The sequence below is a fragment of the Vulpes vulpes genome, chromosome 13, assembly GCF_048418805.1.
Source record: "Vulpes vulpes isolate BD-2025 chromosome 13, VulVul3, whole genome shotgun sequence".
In the NCBI taxonomy this organism is placed as follows: domain Eukaryota; kingdom Metazoa; phylum Chordata; class Mammalia; order Carnivora; family Canidae; genus Vulpes; species Vulpes vulpes.
Window position 1 is genome coordinate 60837754 of NC_132792.1, and position 17516 is coordinate 60855269.

The 17516-nt window shown below is 38.5% G+C and overlaps 1 pseudogene; it reads right to left on the minus strand.

The window, feature by feature from the left end:
• Positions 1–2074: 2074 nt before the first annotated feature.
• Positions 2075–15221, minus strand: LOC112932432 (proteasome subunit beta type-2 pseudogene; annotated as a pseudogene).
• Between the last annotated feature and the right edge of the window lie 2295 nt (positions 15222–17516).

Consider the following 17516-nt stretch of genomic DNA (forward strand, 5'->3'; position numbering starts at 1 on the left):
TAGATTAATCAGATCTGTCCACAGTCGGCGATGGTGATCTTCTTGCTGGTCTTGCCATTCCTGGACCCAAAGCGCTCCATGGCTTCCACCATGTTCATGCCCTCCTTGACCTTGCCAAAGACCACATGCTTGCCGTCCAACCACTCAGTCTTGAGCATCTGGTTCAAGTGGTTGAGCATCTGCCTTTGGCTCAGGATGTGATTCCGGGTCTGGGGATCAAGTCCCACTTCGGGCTCCCTGTGAGGAGCCTGCTTCTCCCTCTGCCTGTGTCTCTGCCTCTCTCTCTGTGTCTCTCATGAACAAATAGAATTTAAAAAAATTTACTATAGAGACAAAAGATTAAATAAATGTAGTATTAATGATAAGACTTAAATTACTAATAATGGGAATTGCTTTGCTTATCAGCCTTTATTCACTGGAAATCTAAAAGCTTTTCTTTGACAGCTTTAATGAAATGTTTATAAATTTTTCTTTCACAAACAATACACATATTAAGACATATTATTTTTTTTTTTCTGAGTCTAGTCCTTTATATAAATGTTTAATAGTTTTCAGATTTTGTGATTCTGGAGTGTTGGTATATCTCTCCCCATCCCCCATCTTTCATTCCTTGTACCACTTGTAATCTCCCTGGGCTTTGCCTGTCAGCTTGCTTAAACAGCTACCTTCTAAGCCCATATAAGCCATTGGACTTAAGTGTAAAGCTTTTTATTATTTTCTTTTATATATTCTAAGGTTTTAATGTAAAATCTCTACTCCTCTATCATATAATTTATCATTTTTCAAACATTGGTTCTCTCTTTTTGGAATTATCACCCGTAGAAGAAACTTGTAATTTTAAGCAACTTGCCTATACTGGAACATAACTTCTTGTGGATGTCAAAAAAATGTAAAGAAATGAATGAATGTACACTGGTATTTCACAAAGAAGGATTTTTTTTTAAAGATTTTATTTATTTATGATAGAGAGAGAGAGAGAGAGAGAGGCAGAGACACAGGCAGAGGGAGAAGCAGGCTCCATGCAGGGAGCCCCACGTGGGACTTGATCCTGGGACTCCAGGACCACACCCTGGGCCAAAGGCAGGAACCAAACCGCTGAGCTACCCAGGGATCCCCATAAAGAAGGATTTTTAAAAATTATTTATTTATTCATGAGAGATGCATAGAGAGAGGCAGAGACATAGGCAGAGCGAGAAGTAGCTTCCCGCAAGGAGCCGGATATGGGACTCAGTCCTGGATCCCAGGATAATGCCCTGAGCTGAAGGCAGACTCTCAACTGATGAGCCACCCAGGCATTCCAAAGAAGGAATTTTTCAACACATACATGTTTTTTCTCTACTTTGTGTGCATGTTAAATACTCTTTCCTATTCTGTCTACCTGGCAAAATAAAAACCTGCTTATCTATGACTATTTCTTTGGAGCTTTCCTCACACCCTTTTATTTCCCAGACTTTCTTCATGATTTCTGCATTGTGTAGATGTTATTATGATGGCAGCTTCCTCTTACATTACTTACATATTTTTACTTGTCTTTGGGATTTTACTTGACTCTGGGATTCTTGAAATAAAAATCTATGTTCTAGTCATCTCTGTATTTCCAATATGTAGCCCACTGCAAAGTGTAAATAAGATGATCAGTGAATGGTGGTGAACTCTTGACTAATAGTCTAATGAAGATGGTAATTGAGTCAAGATGGCTTAAATACTCATGACAACAATGGGAAGAAGTCATTCTGAGTTAATTCATAATGAATATCCTTATTTTAAAAAATCCTACTCAGATGCTTATCTGATTGAAAAATAATAATTGCACTGTTATTAATAAACCAATACTTTTGTACTGCATTTATTGTTGCAAACCCCTATCCAAAAATTTGTCTACAGAAAACATTAATTTTGAAAAAGCTACTGAAAGAAAAATGGCAAATTATTGAATGGATAAAATCTAAAAACCCATCCCCCACATGGGACAATATCCCCCCGCCACCCCCAATTTATTGAGATTCAGCTTTATTGTGAATGAACCATGAATCAAGGATCCATGTCAAGGAGCAGAAAAAGATAAAAGAGCCCATCAAAAAAAGTTCCCTGGCAAGTGGGAGGGAGGGTATAGGTTAGGAGCCCTGGTAAGGAAGGAAATGTTGTTCTGGTCCTAGTGGCCATTTTTGTCAATGATTCGAACATTGAAGGTTGGTAGATTCAGGATAAAACATTTCTGGAGCTATTCCCTAAGAAATTCCACTGCCCTCTTACAAGAGATAGTTGGTAGGTAGTATTGGTCCAGAATGCTGAGAGTCAGGAAGGCACAATAGCCATGGGTTCCAAGGATCCTTGGCCAATACTGCCAGGTAGCCCATGTAGTAGAGTGCTGGACCCTCATGTTCATCATAGCTGGCCAGGAGGAGATTGACACGATATGGGGTCTGACTCCAAAGACAGTCAGGTTTTGGCATGTGAAATTGAAATTAGCTGCTGCTAGGGGAGACCATTCATAACTATTTTGCATCTTACGAAGTTGCACATTTCGCTGAATATATTCTGCAAACTGTACAGGTGTCTCCAGCCTCACCGACGCATAGGAGTAAGATTTCTTCACTCCTCTTAAACATCTTGTCGTGATTGTCCTTTATCTGGACAATACTGCTAGTGGCCACCTGGTTGGAGGTGAGAAGGACTTAATCGGAGACTCGGATGAGGTATTCTATAGTGAAGGACAGAGTGTGGGACCCACCAGCTTCTTGGCCTCACAAGTGAGATATGACAAAGGACACTATTATGCTCAGGAAGAGGAATAACATTTATTTTTTTCAGATGTTAATGCATTCCTGTACCTAGAAGTAATAGATTTGTGCATATCGTGGCTCTTGTCTGCTCAAGGCTTAGCTATGCACCATGCTTTGCTTGGCATTCCTGCTCTTTCAAAGGGAGGATAGATTGCAGCAGGAGAATTAGAAGCTAAGAAACTGACAACACATGTTTGTCTTTTTTTTTTTTAAGATTTTATTTATTTATTCATGAGAGACAGAGAGAGAGAGAGAGGCAGAGACACAGGCAGAGGGAGAAGCAGGCTCCACGCAGGGAGCCTGACGCGGAACTTGATCCTGGGACCCCTGAGACAAAGGCAGACCCTCAACCACTGAGCCACCCAGGGGTTCCACATGTTTATCTTTCAATGGGATTCTAATCTCTTAAAAAATAAACCTGGGCTTCATCTTTATGATAATTCTTTACATGAGCCACGGGCCAAGGTTTCAATCATACATCCCTTTTTAGTTTTAATGAGACAGTGTCATGTGTTTCATGGTAAAATTCAGGAGATTCTTGCTTAGCTATCAAATTTATTCTAACTGAATGATAGAAATTTATAACTGGAAACAATGTTTGTATCATTAAACTAACTTTCTTATTTTATAAATGAGTAACCAGAAATCTAAAACTATTTAATGGATGACACAGGATTATAGAGATGGAACCAAGGTCAGTGCTCTTTCCACTATACCAAGTCGACTTTATCATGTAAGATTTATTTCCCTTTAAACACCGAGAAAGTCTATATTCTTTAGAAGCTGGTGTCTGAATTTATTAATTATTCATATTATGATCAACATCTTACTTTCCCCTCATGTAGGCAGAGCAATGTTACCTGAAGATGTCCATATTCTCATTCTTAGACTCTGCGATTATGTATCTTACATGGCCAAAGGTTCTTTGCAGATGAAATTAAAATTATAAACCTTAAGACACAGACTTTATTGGGTGGACTCAATGTTATCCACCAGGCTTTAAAAGTGTAAGAGGAAAAAAAAATAAAAAATAAAATAAAATAAAATAAAAGTGTAAGAGGAGGACAGAATAGTAACTCAGAGTGATGAGATAGAATAAGAGAAAGGAAGCATTTGAATCCCCAGAAGGGTACCATTGTTGGCTTTGAAGATGAAGGGAGAAAGCCATGAGCCAAGGTATGCAGATAGTCTCTAGAATTTGTAAAGACAAGGAAACAGATTCTCCCATAAGCCTCCAGAAAGACCAGAGTCTTGCTGAAATCTTTCAGCCTTTTAAGACATGAAGCAAAGGAACCAACCAAGTTGGTTGGTCTGGCCACCACATTTGTGGCAATTTGTTACTATAGCAATAGAAAAATAATATGTTCTTCTTTATTCGTCATCTTCATTTTCATAATCTCTTTATAATCCTCCTCCTCATCAATTGTCATCATTACCATTGTTGCCCACTTTTATTGAGTGTCCCTTAAATACGAAGCCCTGGGCTTAGTGTTTCAGATTCATTGTCTCTGATCTTTCAACAATCCTAGCAGGTAGACATGAACTCATCTTGACAAATAAGGTGACTGAGTCAAGCAATTTGTCATAGGCCACAAAGAAAAGTATAGGATCCTCCTGGAGAGCTACCACTGGATGAAGAATTATTTCAACTTTGTAGATGAGTAAAACCTATAATACTGTATTATTTGTTTCCAATATAATTTCCTTATGAGGGGAAGAGACAAAAAAGATCTTTTAAATTGTTAAAGTGATTCCTAGGCAAGTGATTGTCAGCAGTTTAGCTGTAGAGAAAGAAAAAGTGTGTATATACAGACAAGAAATTTAAAAAATGTTTTAACCATAGATATCCAAATGAACATAGTATTTTGGGTGATCATATTGCATTAGAGTGTACATTGTAGTAAACATTCCATCTACAAGCCTAGAGATGATTGATTATCTTATGTGATTTTGCAAGAAGCTTTGCTTCTTAGATGCAGAGATTTTCTAATGTCTTCATTAATTGATCTAGTATTAAGTTCAAATTAGCTAAGCATCACTATGTGTTTACATTATCTGAATTAATTGGCTGAAAATATGTATTCTGGTCTCCGAGTGTGGAAACAATAAAAAATATGAAGGGAATGGATGCTTATTAACTACCATTTGCTGCTATGTTCTAAATCTGTAGATTGCAGGAAGGCTTGGAGACTGCATGAGTCTGTGCTATGGCATTGTGGTACCAGGTGTAAGGTGCAAGCTGGAACCCAAGAATGCATGACAGTGTTAGTGGAGTTTTGAAAGGGGACTTGGTGAATATTCTAGAAATCAGGGAAACTGTAACAGGAAAAAAGTAAAAGACAGAAAAAAAGGCTTATAGAAACACACCCACACATGCACACACCCGCACAGAGTGATAAAATAGATCTAGAAAAAATAGATCTAGAAAAAAGATAGAAAAAAGACTAGAAATACTTAAAATTGAAGTGTCAGGAAAGGTACTTGTAACTTCAAAAAAAATTTTTTTAAAACAAGTTTGATGTGTTAGGGTACAGAGTTTAGGATGAGGTAAGTTTAAAAACCAGAAATTTTAAGGTAGTTTTTTTTGTCCCACCTCATTTTTAAAGCATTGTCCTTACTTCATATAAAAATATCAAACCAACAGCTAACTAACATTTATGTAGCATTTATTGATAGAAAAGCTTAATTGTTTTGGCCATTAGTTGACACTGTTAGTGAACAAAAGAGCTGGGATTTGGCTTTAATTCTTCCTGATATTCAAGTCTATTTGTTTTGAACCACTACACTGCATTTTTTTTTTTTTAAACACATGTAGAATGTATCCTTGTATCTGGTCAGGATGATTAAAGACTTTCATTTTTTTAAAAGATTTTATTTGTTTATTCATAAGAGACACACAGAGAGAGGCAGAGACATAGGGAGAGGGAGAAGCATGATCCCTCTAGGGAGCCTGGTGCAGGATTTGATCCCAGGACCCCAGGATCATGACCTGAGCCAAAGGCAGATGCTGAACCACTGAGCTACTCACTCAGGCGTCCCAAGACTTTCATTTTTGTTCCGAAATTCTGGGTCTGGGTCCTTGAAGAACTCAAGAAGAGAAGGAGCATAGGGTCATGCTCTTGCTATCCTCAAGAAAGATGGATAAGATTCATGGTCAGATTCCTTTTTTCAGATTTCTCTTGGAAATCCAGACACCATGTTTTTCAATGTCTATATAAAATAGAAAGTAGGGTAGAGGAGACTGAGAGTTGCCACAAATATCAATTCTTTCATTTGTCTTTAGTAATAGAACATACAATGTTAATCTGGATGCCAATGTTTGTACCTTTTGGGCTTTTGTACCCTCCTTTGCTGCTAGGTTTATGTGATTTATGTGATTATGCTTGAGACAAAGAGGAAAGTTGGGTAGAACTTCTAAGAAGGCTCTTAGAAGAAGGAAGCTAGAACATTGGAAGGAATACCACGTTGGTCCTTCTGCCATTACTTTTTTCTGCTGTCTGGAGCAGGCAGGATGACTAGAGTTCTAGCAGTCATTTTGTACCATGAGGATGAAAGCCAGAATTAGGATGATGGAGCAAAAGGCTAGGTGACTTCTTGGTTACACCAGTACTGGGCTTTCTATACCTGGACTTGAGAGAAATTGAGTTGATGACATTGAGACAATGCTATTTTGGGTTTTCTAAAAGAGTCAAGATAATATAATCCCACCTGAAGACAACTGCTGTATGAATCTGAGTCCTCATAAAAGCAGACAGGATTGGACATGTAAAAGATTTATTGTGATAAAACTCAAGGTCTGTGAAGAAAAAAAGTGGGGAGGAAGCCCTGGAAAGAGAAAGGAAAAGAGCAGGGGCAAGCAGAGTCTCACTCTGCGGGGCAGTTCTACAAAGAATTTGGCCAGAACGAAGCTGTCCATCTGGGAAGGCCTGCTTCCCTCAAGCAAGTGTCTTCCTGAGTATCCCTCACAGTCACAGGCCTGCGGTGTATCCCAGTATTTGTCTTGAAATAGTGAGTGCAATGGTAGGTTCAGAGCTCAGAAACTAGGCATTTGCATCACACTTTCCACAGAAAAACTAGTTGAGGTGCATTTTCATGGCCACCAGAATTATTCAATTTTGATTATGGCTGTTTATGTACTCCTCTTCCTCAAAAATATTCTTAGAGATGGGAGTGGTGGCAAACTGTCTCAAAACCTTTTAATTGGGACAACCCTAGAAACTGTCTTGGTGGCATCCTGTTAGTAGCGCTCCTCAATGGTTGGGGTACCTGTTGTAGGCTGAATCCATTTTGGAGGTGAGAGTGAGAAAGCACACATCTGTGGTTTCTCCCAGTTTGGAAAGTAAATGGGAACTCTTTTTTTTTTTTTTTTTTGGAACTCTTAACATAGATTCATCCACAGCCAGTCCGAGGCTGGATGGTGGAGAATACTGGTCTCACTCCGGTTACATCGAAGTGTGCCCAAGGCCACAATTCAGATCGACCACCAAAAGCAACATACTGCCTAAAACGTCAGATCCATGAATGCACTACAAAGGCTATAAATGGAAAATGTGCTTTTCCTATTGACTTGCTTGTATAAATAGCTTAGAGATGTTTTCCAAGCGCAAATCCCTAACACTTTAAAATTTTTACTTCACCCAGTGGAAAGAAAATACTCATTAATGGAGCCACAAACTTCAGCTTTTTGGCAGGAATTTTCAGCTCATTACATGGTAATTAATACTAATCTATATGCTAAAAAAGCAAAAAAACCCACCTTTTTTTTTCTTTGTTCCAATTTTTATACTGCTGTTCTGCTAGACAGCCAATAAAGCTAAAACAGAATCCTGTGTGTGTGTGTGTGTATGTGTGTGTGTGTCTGTGTGTCTGTGTGTTTTAAGAGGCTATAATGCAAATGAAAAATTTCATGCTTAGAATGAAGAGAGCTATACATTTTTAGGGTCTTGAAAAAAGTTTTTTTTTTTTTTTTTTTTTAGGATTTTATTTATTCATAGAGAGAGAGAAAGTACAAGTAGGGGGAGAGGCACAGGGAGGTGGACAAGCAGACTCCCTGCTGAGCAGGGAGCTGGATGTGGGGCTAAATCACAGGACCCCGAGATCATGACCTGAGCTGAAGTCTGACAACTAACTGAACCACCCAGGTGCCCCGTTATTATTTTTTAAATCACTAGGGTCTCTACAATACATTGCAACAACTTTAGACCCAGCAACTAATAAAAATAATGCAAATAATAGCAGGAATCCAAAGTCTCTTTTAATTCACTTTTTAGATATAGCTTTATTTGGATTAGATTAATGAATCATGTGATCTCATTGAGATTGCATTTCATATGCTATGTGGTATCAGATATGTCAGGCTCATTGTGGAGTTTAAAAACATGGTCTCTGATGATTATTCTAAGCTACATCACACAATAAATAAGAAAAAAGTAGCCTGTATCTTAAAAATATGAAATATAGAATGGTTTTTTTTAATGTTTTTATTTGCATTTCTGCACTCATTTTTTTTTTTAAATACTGTAATAGCTTGGAAGAGAGGAGAGAAAAGATACAGCTTTCACTTCCTTGAGATCTCAGGAAATAACACAGTGATGAATAAAAAAATGATTAAGTAAACAAAATATAATGATAGGAGGAGGATAGGTTGGGAAGGAAATAAGCTTTAAACATCACTATGAATGAGGTACTGGACATTGCATTTATTGTGAATTAAAATTTTGTAGATTTGAAATGATATGACATGCATATTAAAATTTTATTTTATACAACATTGAAATGGTATAAATCCTCCCAAATTAAAAATTCTTGAAAATATTGCATATCAACAAAAGTTAAGGAGTTGGTAAAATGTGTTCTTGCTCTTGACATGTTGTCTGGAAATGAAAATATATTTCATCCTGTATTAAGATTACATTTGTTACTGGATAAATTTGCATTATGCAAAGTCTTCAGAAATATGTCTCTTTCAGGCATTGTGACTGTTATCCATTGGGTTTGGGGCACGCCTACCTGAAACTCAGTTATGCCCAGTGAAGCTCCTCAGCCCGCTGAAAGAGATGGAGAAGTACATAGATGAGTTGAGTAAGGTAAAATATGAAATGACTGAGGCATGCACAGGATGTTTCCAAAGTACAGAGAAATAGAACTATCATATAGTACAGTAACTTCACTTATGAGAATAAATCCAAAGGAAACAAAAACACTAACTCAAAAAGTGTTGTATGTGTGCACTCACTGCAAGGAATTCTTTTTATTTGAATGGATTTTAAAGCAGTAGGTAGAGTAACAAAGGAATATGAAAACCACAAACTGAACGGACCACTTTATGTATTCAGAGAGGTGCCACCCGTCACCACAAAGGAAATACCAGTGTAAAAATCAGCAATTCGGAGGTTGCAGTATTTAGTATAGTTAATGATCAACTTTGTGCAACCACTACCAACAAAGTGTGTTGTAATGCATCAAAAAACAATAAAATTTTATTCTCTAATGGTTATCAATAAAAGAAGTTCAAACGATGGAAACCAAAAAAAAAAAAAAAAAAAAAAAAAAGAAAATCTGCACCATGTTCATAATGTTATTTACAATAGCCAGAACATGGAAACAACCTAAGTGTCTATCAAAGGATGAATGGATAAAGAGATGTGAGATATATATCTCTTTGAGAGATGTGAGATATATATATATATTATCTGTGACAACATGGATGGACCTTGGAGGCATTATGCTAAGTGAAATAAGTCAGACAGAGAAAAACAAATACTGTATAATTTCACTCACATGTGGAATCTGAAAAAAAACAAAACAAGCATAGAAAAAAAGATCAGACTCATGGTTACCAGAGATAGAGGGTGAGGGAGGGGGATTGGAGGAATGTGGTCGAAAGGAGCAAATTTCAAGTTAGAAGATAAATAAGCCAAGGAATAGAATGTACAACACGAGGACTGCAGCTAACATTGCTGTAGGATATATAGAAAAGTTGTTGAGAGATCAATTCTAGGATCCTTGGGTGGCTTAGTGGTTTAGCCCCTGCCTCTGGCCCAGGGCGCGATCCTGGAGACCAGGGATTGAGTCCCAAGTCAGGCTCCCAGCATGGAGCCTGCTTCTCCCTCTGCCTGTGTCTTTGCCTCTCTCTCTCTCTCTCTCTCTCTCTCTCTCTCCCTCTGTGTCTTTCATGAATAAATAAATAAATAAAATCTTAAAAAAAAAGATCAATTCTAGGGACACTTGGGTGGTTCAGTTGGTTGTGTCCAACTCTTGGTTTCAGCTCAGGTCATGATCTCAGGGATCATGAGATGGAGTCCTGCGTCAAGCTCTGTGCTTAGTGGGGAGTCTGCAGGAGATTTTCTCTCCCTCCAGTCCTCCCTTTGCTCTCTTTCTCTCTCAAATAATAAATAAATCATCTTTTAAAAAAAGTAAAATCTAAGAATACTCATCACAAGGAAATTTGTTTCTTTTTTTCTTTTTATTATATCTCTATGAGGAGGTGGATGTTAGCTGAATCTATTGTGGTAATCACTTACTTACATATGCAAATAAAACCATCAAGCCTTAAGCTTATACAATGATATATGTTAATTATTTCTCGGTAAAACTGGAAAAAAAAAAACCATGGAATGGAGGAGATAGTACTAAGTCAGAGCTCAGAATCTGGGAACCATAACTATAGATATGTTATTTAAATCCATGGGTAAGAATAAGATTTCTCTAGGAATGAGAAAAGAGCTAAAGAGAGAATTTTGGGAAACTTGATCTTGAATGGAAAGAGAAGATACTGTCTTAGAAAGGAGAAGAAATCAAGAACTTGGTAATATCTCAAAAGCTAAGGGGGAAGGAATATTCCAAACAGGAGCTATTGTCTGACGATTTCAAAAGTCACAGGAAGACCAAGTAATACCAGGAGTGAAAAGCATTAAATGACAGCATTGGTATTGCTATATCTCCACTTGATGGACAAACAAACATAGACAGGCTCAAAGTTTAATGATAACTTGGTAAGTGCAGAGAGTGACAGAGGATAGATTTAAATTTAGGACTGGGTGACAGCCCACGCTGTTCCATCTGCTACTGTCCAGTCCCATGACAAGACACAGACCTCTCTGCAGACCAGATCTGAGTCTCACTTACTCTTCCAGTGTCACTCAGCCTACTTATTGGATGAAGTCTTCTTTAAACACAAAACCCATCCTGGGTTCCCATCTCCACTTTCTGCAGTACACCCACTGCTGCACTTTGACTTTGTAAAGAGGTATGCTAGCTCTCTGAATAAGATTTTTTAATTTCTCAAAGCCAGAAAATTATATATATATTTTTTCAAGATTTTATTTATTTATTCATTAGAGACACACACAGAGAGAGAGAGGCAGAGACATAGGCAGAAGGAGAAGCAGGCTCCGAGTGGGAACCCTGATGTGAGACTTGATCCCAGGACCCCAGGATCATGACCTGAGCCAAAGGCAGAGGCTCAACTACTGAGCCACCCATATGCTCCGAGAATTATATTTTAAAGTGTAGCTATACCAAGCCATAATTTGTGACATAATTTCAAAATCCCTATCTCGAGATGGGATTTAGATTATAAAAAAAGAAATCTCACCCCAGGGGATTCTAAGGACTATAGAAAAGGAAAGGATATATATATATATATATATAGGCAGAGGGAGAAGCAGGCTCCCTGTGGCAAGCAGATGTAGGACTTGAACCCAGGATTCCAGGATCATGACCCAAGGCAAAGGTAGATGCTCAACTACTGAGTCATCCAGGTGCCCTGGGAAGGGGGAGTTTTAGTCTCCATATGTTACCTGCATATTAAATGTGTTTTGTATTTTCTGCTTAATGACCATTTTCACTGAATCCTTATATTAGGAGAGCCTTCACTGTGATGGTGGTTGTAGAGTGAAACATGATCATTCCCTTAAACATTTCTTTTCAGTAAGTGCTGGGAAGAAATAGCAATTGTTTCTTAAAGCCAGTGACCTGGCTTCAGTAAAAATCACTATTTATAGATGCAAATATAAGGAGTTGTTACTCACATATACTGATCCATTCAAGGTGTATTCTCTCCTCAAGGTATTTATAGTGACTTGGGCAAAAATGAAGGGATTTGAATACATTAAAGTTCCAGAAATCCTTTGCAGTTTCTTATGCAAATACTTTAGCAACTTATAACTGAATCATCAGTGATTTCCTGGAAGTGGGCTTTCTTATCCCCAAAAGCACTTATTGGTATGAATTATTACCACTACCAATTATTGTGTGATTTTAGGAGATAGGTTAGGGTTGAAGGTTCTCACAAGACATTAAAATCATTAATAAGGGAATTCTTTGATGAACTTTCAATGCAGAGTAAAACAGATGTAACCAAAATCAGCTTCAAGTTTGCAAAGAATTTCTAGAGAAAATTTCTTTTGAAGTTTATTCCTAAAGATGAAGTGGAATAGGATATAATTGTATGGACAAGTGAAAATTCAAATGTAACGGTTTTTCTTCAAGATCTTATTGCTTAGTGAAATTGGCAGGCCATAAAAAGCCTTCTGAGTAAAAATGTTTGAACGTATTATAAGCTCAGAATTATTTATTCTCAGCATCTTTATAGATGAGGAACCTGAGGCCCCAAAGCAAAGAACACTGGGTCATGTAGCAAAGCACTTAGCAAACCACGGAACCTCTACTCCCAAACTAGAGGTCTTGCAGTTAATTAAATTAAACCTCCATGTTCCTCAGGAGATTGGGAATTCTTCCCAGCTTGAAAGGCACCGTTTTTCCATCATCTTCGAGAAGCTCTTTTACTGAAATTGGCAAAATCACTTAGCTACTTGGACTGCCTGGGAAACACAGTGTGAATTTTGATCTTTAAACATTTACTTGGTTTCCCTGGGAAAGGGGGAAAAAGTGACTTTAGCCTTCTGTGTTAGCTGTGGGTATGAATTTAACTCCACAATATGGGGTAAGAGTTATGTCATCTTATCTTGCGATAAAATGAAACTTAATTTGTTACAAGCCTCCATCCTCTCGGGCTGGCAAGAAATTAAATATCAGTCATAATGGGATACTATTCCCCACTGGTGAGAGTTAAGTGAAGGTTTGAAGCATCTTAAGCAATGTAGAACATTCACTGACGTTCCCTTGATTCCAACCTCCTACCTCTTTCTTGGTCCTTAAGAAACTGTATACCAGGGTGGTTTAGAGAGCAGATATCCCAGAGCCAGACAGCTAGACCTCAAATTTCAGCTCTTATCTTTTTTTAAAATGATTTTTTAATTTATGTGAGAGAGAGCGAGAGCATGGGTGCGGGCGGGGGGTGGGGGGGGGGCAGGAGCACAGGGAGAGAGAAACTCTAAGCAGACTCCATGCTGAGTGTGGAGCCTGACAAGGGGATTAATCTCATGACCCTGAGATGGTAACCTGAGCCTAAAGCAAGAGTCAGACACCTAATTGACCCACCACCCAGGCGCTCCTCAGCTCACATCTTAATAGCAGTTATAATAGGTTGAAAGATGACCCTCAAAATGATATGCCCATGTCCTAACACCCAACCCTGTGAATGTGCCCTTATTTAGAAAAAAGTCTTTACAGATGTCATTAAGTTAAAAATCTTGAGATGGGATCACCCTGCCCTCGATCCAGTGACAAGTGTCCTTAGAAGAGAAGACACAGACTGAGGAGAAGGCCGTATGAAGGCGGAGGCAGAGACTGAAATGATGTGGCCACAAGCCACGGGACTCCTCGGAGTCACCAGAAGCTAGAAGAGGCAAGGAGGGAGGGAGCCTAGCCTTGCTGACACCTTGATTTCATACTTCTGGAGTTGTGATGTGACTGAATTAATTTATGTTGTTTTAAGCCTCCAAATTTGTGATAATTTGTTACAGCAGCCACAGAAAACTAACACAGGGAGGTAACTGTGGGCAAGTCAATTACCTTCTCAGTGTCTGTTTCCTTATGTGTATCACGAGAATATAGTATTAATACTTACTTTATATGTTGTTATGAGAATAAATAAGTCAGTCAACTGCTTAGAATAATATCCCAGAATAGTTAAGAGCCCTGTGAGCATTAGTCTTGTGTTAGTTCATGCAGATCACTAATGATAAGCTCATTTTCCAACGTCGTGTGGATTCTGGAGAACCTGTTTATCTGCCTCTGCTATGCAAAACTTGAGGAAAGGGTGGTTCATGGGCTCCAGGGCTCTATCACCCTGAACCCACTCTCTCTAGGTGCTCCTATAGACCTCCCCATCTGAATATGTGGGATCTTCTTTGGTAACGTGGGAGAGCAAGTAGTAGGTTGGAACTACAAAATTGACATGTTCCCTTATAGTCTATAAAAGCATAATGCTTATCTTTCTTTCCTGGGGCAGAAAAGTTAACATCCATCCGTGTTTTCTTACCAACTGACTAAAGTGTACATATTTAAACATTTTAATTTTTTTTAATCTTTTTAAATTTTTATTTATTTATGATAGTCACAGAGTGAGAGAGAGAGAGAGAGAGAGAGGCAGAGACATAGGCAGAGGGAGAAGCAGGCTCCATGCACCGGGAGCCCGACGTGGGATTCGATCCCGGGTCTCCAGGATCACGCCCTGGGCCAAAGGCAGGCGCTAAACCGCTGCGCCACCCAGGGATCCCCATTTTTAAACATTTTTAAACAAAAAAAAAGTAGCCAGTGGTGCCTGCATGGCTCAGTTGATTGAGCATCTGACTTTTGATTTTGGTTCAGGTCATGATTTCAGGGTCATGGGATCGAGCCCTGTGTCAGGCTCTGCACTCAGAGCAGATTCTACTAGAAATTCTTTCTCTCCCTCTACCTCTGCCCCTCCCTTGCCTCAATAAATAAATAAATAAATAAATAAATAAATAAATAAATAAATAAATAAATAAAATCTTAAATAAAAACAACAAAGTAGCCATTTTCCTCTAAAACTTGATCATATTTTTGCTTCTGATGGAAAAGGGTGGTTTCTTTCTAATTTGTCTTGCTGTTCTGGATGGTTTATTTAAATTGTTACTTGATTGAGGGCACTGGTTATATCATGCATCTTTGTACACACTGTATTATCCCTTGCACATGGTGAGCACAATCAATATGCAGTAAACGATTGGCTATGGAGCTATTCAATTGTAATGCTTCTGAGCTGGAAGGCATAAAAATCTTCAGAGCTTCAAAAAGAGACTGATTTTGTTCCCTGAAACTTCAAACAGAAAGTACCCTTACCACGAACACGCACAAAATGATTAAAAAAACTTCTCTTGACCATTTAAGTCATCACCAATCCTGCAGGACATTGATTTTACTTATTCAAGTATTCCTTCTGCTTGCAATGTTCCTTGCTTCCTTGGCCACCTAGAAACCCCCTATTCAACCTTCATGTCCCAAGTCAAAGGTCATTTTTTCAATAAAGTGTTTTTGGATGTTTCTACTATTGATTCTTGTCCCCGCCATTGTTACGGCGCTCGTCACATGGAATCGTAATCACTTGCACTTCTGTCTTCTAGGCTGCATTCTTGTAGAGGGTACTCTGCTGTTTTCATCTCTGTTCTACTAGGATAGACCATAGTGCTTGATGTAGACTTGCTCAGTGTTTCTTGATTGACAATTGGACAACATCAATGAATGCATAGATATGCAGTGTTCAAATGGGGTTTGCAAGGCCTGCCAATTGATCAATAGCATTATGACAGATTAGATCAGAGTTAGGGAGATGTTTTATTTTCTGTGACTGTCTTAGCTTGGTGGACTCCACTCATTTTAGTGAAATGATTCTGCTTTGTTAGCACTGTTTGAGTTACCAACAGCTCATCTTCTCCTTGTACCTTTTCAATTGTTCTGTGACATGGTGGGATCCTCTGATTCCTCTAATTCACTTTACTGATCATTAAATTTCTATACCCTCATTCAAGCACCTTCAGCTGATTCCTTATTCTTATTAAATACTGTCTAAACCTTTTTCATTGTACTGAGTACAAGAATAGAAGCAGGAGACCTCCTAAGGAGCCAAGGAAGATAATAGTGCTTTGGAGTAGGTAGTGGCAGTGGAAAGGAAGAGAAGTGGAACTCTTTGTTATATATTATAGAGGCAGGGCTAGGAGATCATGCCAAGGGATTAGGTATGAAAGAAAGAAAACAATTATGGGAAATTCCTAGGTTTTGGTCTGGGCAACTGGGAGGAAGGTGATACTATTTAATGAGCTGGGGAAGACACAAAGAGAGGTTTTAAAAATAATTTTAATGTGTGCATGTGTTGTGTGCATGCATGTGTGCATGTGTGCATTGTGAGGTTGAAAATCAAATGAATTAACTTTGGACAAATTAACTTTGCAAAGCATAATAAATTGGACATTAGAGATATCAGGTTGGCAAAGGAACATACCAGTTTAGATCTCAGGTATGATCTCAGAGGTAAATACTGAGTTTGGGGTTCAATAGCACATACATGATCTTCAGTCTGGGCATGTTTGAGATCACTTGGGGAAGGAATGTGGACGGAGAGGAGACAGTCCCTGGACTAATCCCTGGATCAGTTCCAAATGCAAGTGACATTTATTATCAGTTGTTTCTAGTGTGTTTCTTTTGTATTAGTAATCACTTCCAAAACCCGAAACTTCTATTTTATAGGATTCCCAGTCTCAGAGAGTTCAAAAGAATTACACATTCCATATAATTTAGTACTGCTTATTTTGCCAAAAAAAATTCCGTTAAGATGTGCAGTTATTCCTTGCCATTGCTTTATGAGAGGCCTTAACTTCTTAAGAGACCTGTAATTTTCCTTTTAATTTCTGATGTGAAGAGTCTGTCAATAGATCTTAATCTGTTAATTACTGCAGCTTTATACTGGTTGCAACTTGCTAAAAAACATTTAAATTTGATGCCATTACTGGAAATGTGCTATATGTCTTTTTACACTTTCCTGTTCTCAAAGCATTTATAAAACCAGCAACCAAAGTTTCTTACTCAGGGAGTAGCACAAATTTGATAAAATAAGGCACGATTTGGGTTTTCAACCCACTATCAACATCCCCCTAAAAGCTGGCATGGTATGGCACAGCAAACCCCAAACTTCTCAACCCCACACTGATTTCTTGTTGAGACATAAAAACTGGAGTTTATAAAAATTGGCTGAATACTACAATGCTCATATACACATTTATTTGATAGAGACCCTTTAGGGACACACACACACACACACACACACACACACACACACCAAAACGCAACACATGCACAAATGGTTAAATGCCCTCTGTTTCCCATGCCTGTTTTCTCCCACTACTGTGTAATAAGTCCATTTACGGGACATCTATGTAAAAGAACATAAACTTAGTCAATATCCTTGACAGCTAAGCCTACTTTGGAATGTCATCACACTCACTGACACCAGCAATGCGTAGGAGAAAAAAGAACTGGCTCTAAGTCTAAATTTTACTCGCAGCTCACACAGAAGATGCTTAATGCCTAGCCATGCCTTCTCCTTGCCCGTAATAAAGGCCTTGCTGGGTTCTTGCCAGTGCTGCTCGGTCCCACTATAAATCTTCTAATGCCACCATAATGCTTTATTTTTCAGGTTTCCTCCTGATCTTCTTCTCACTGTGATTTAGCAGAAAAATCCACACGCTGCCAAATGATCCTATACAATTACAGGATTTATGGGGTGCTAAAACAGCCCTTGGGCAAGGCCATCAAAGGAAAGGAGCTATTCATTTATTCTGTCGTTTGTGGGTCTACAAAAGGAAATGGTCA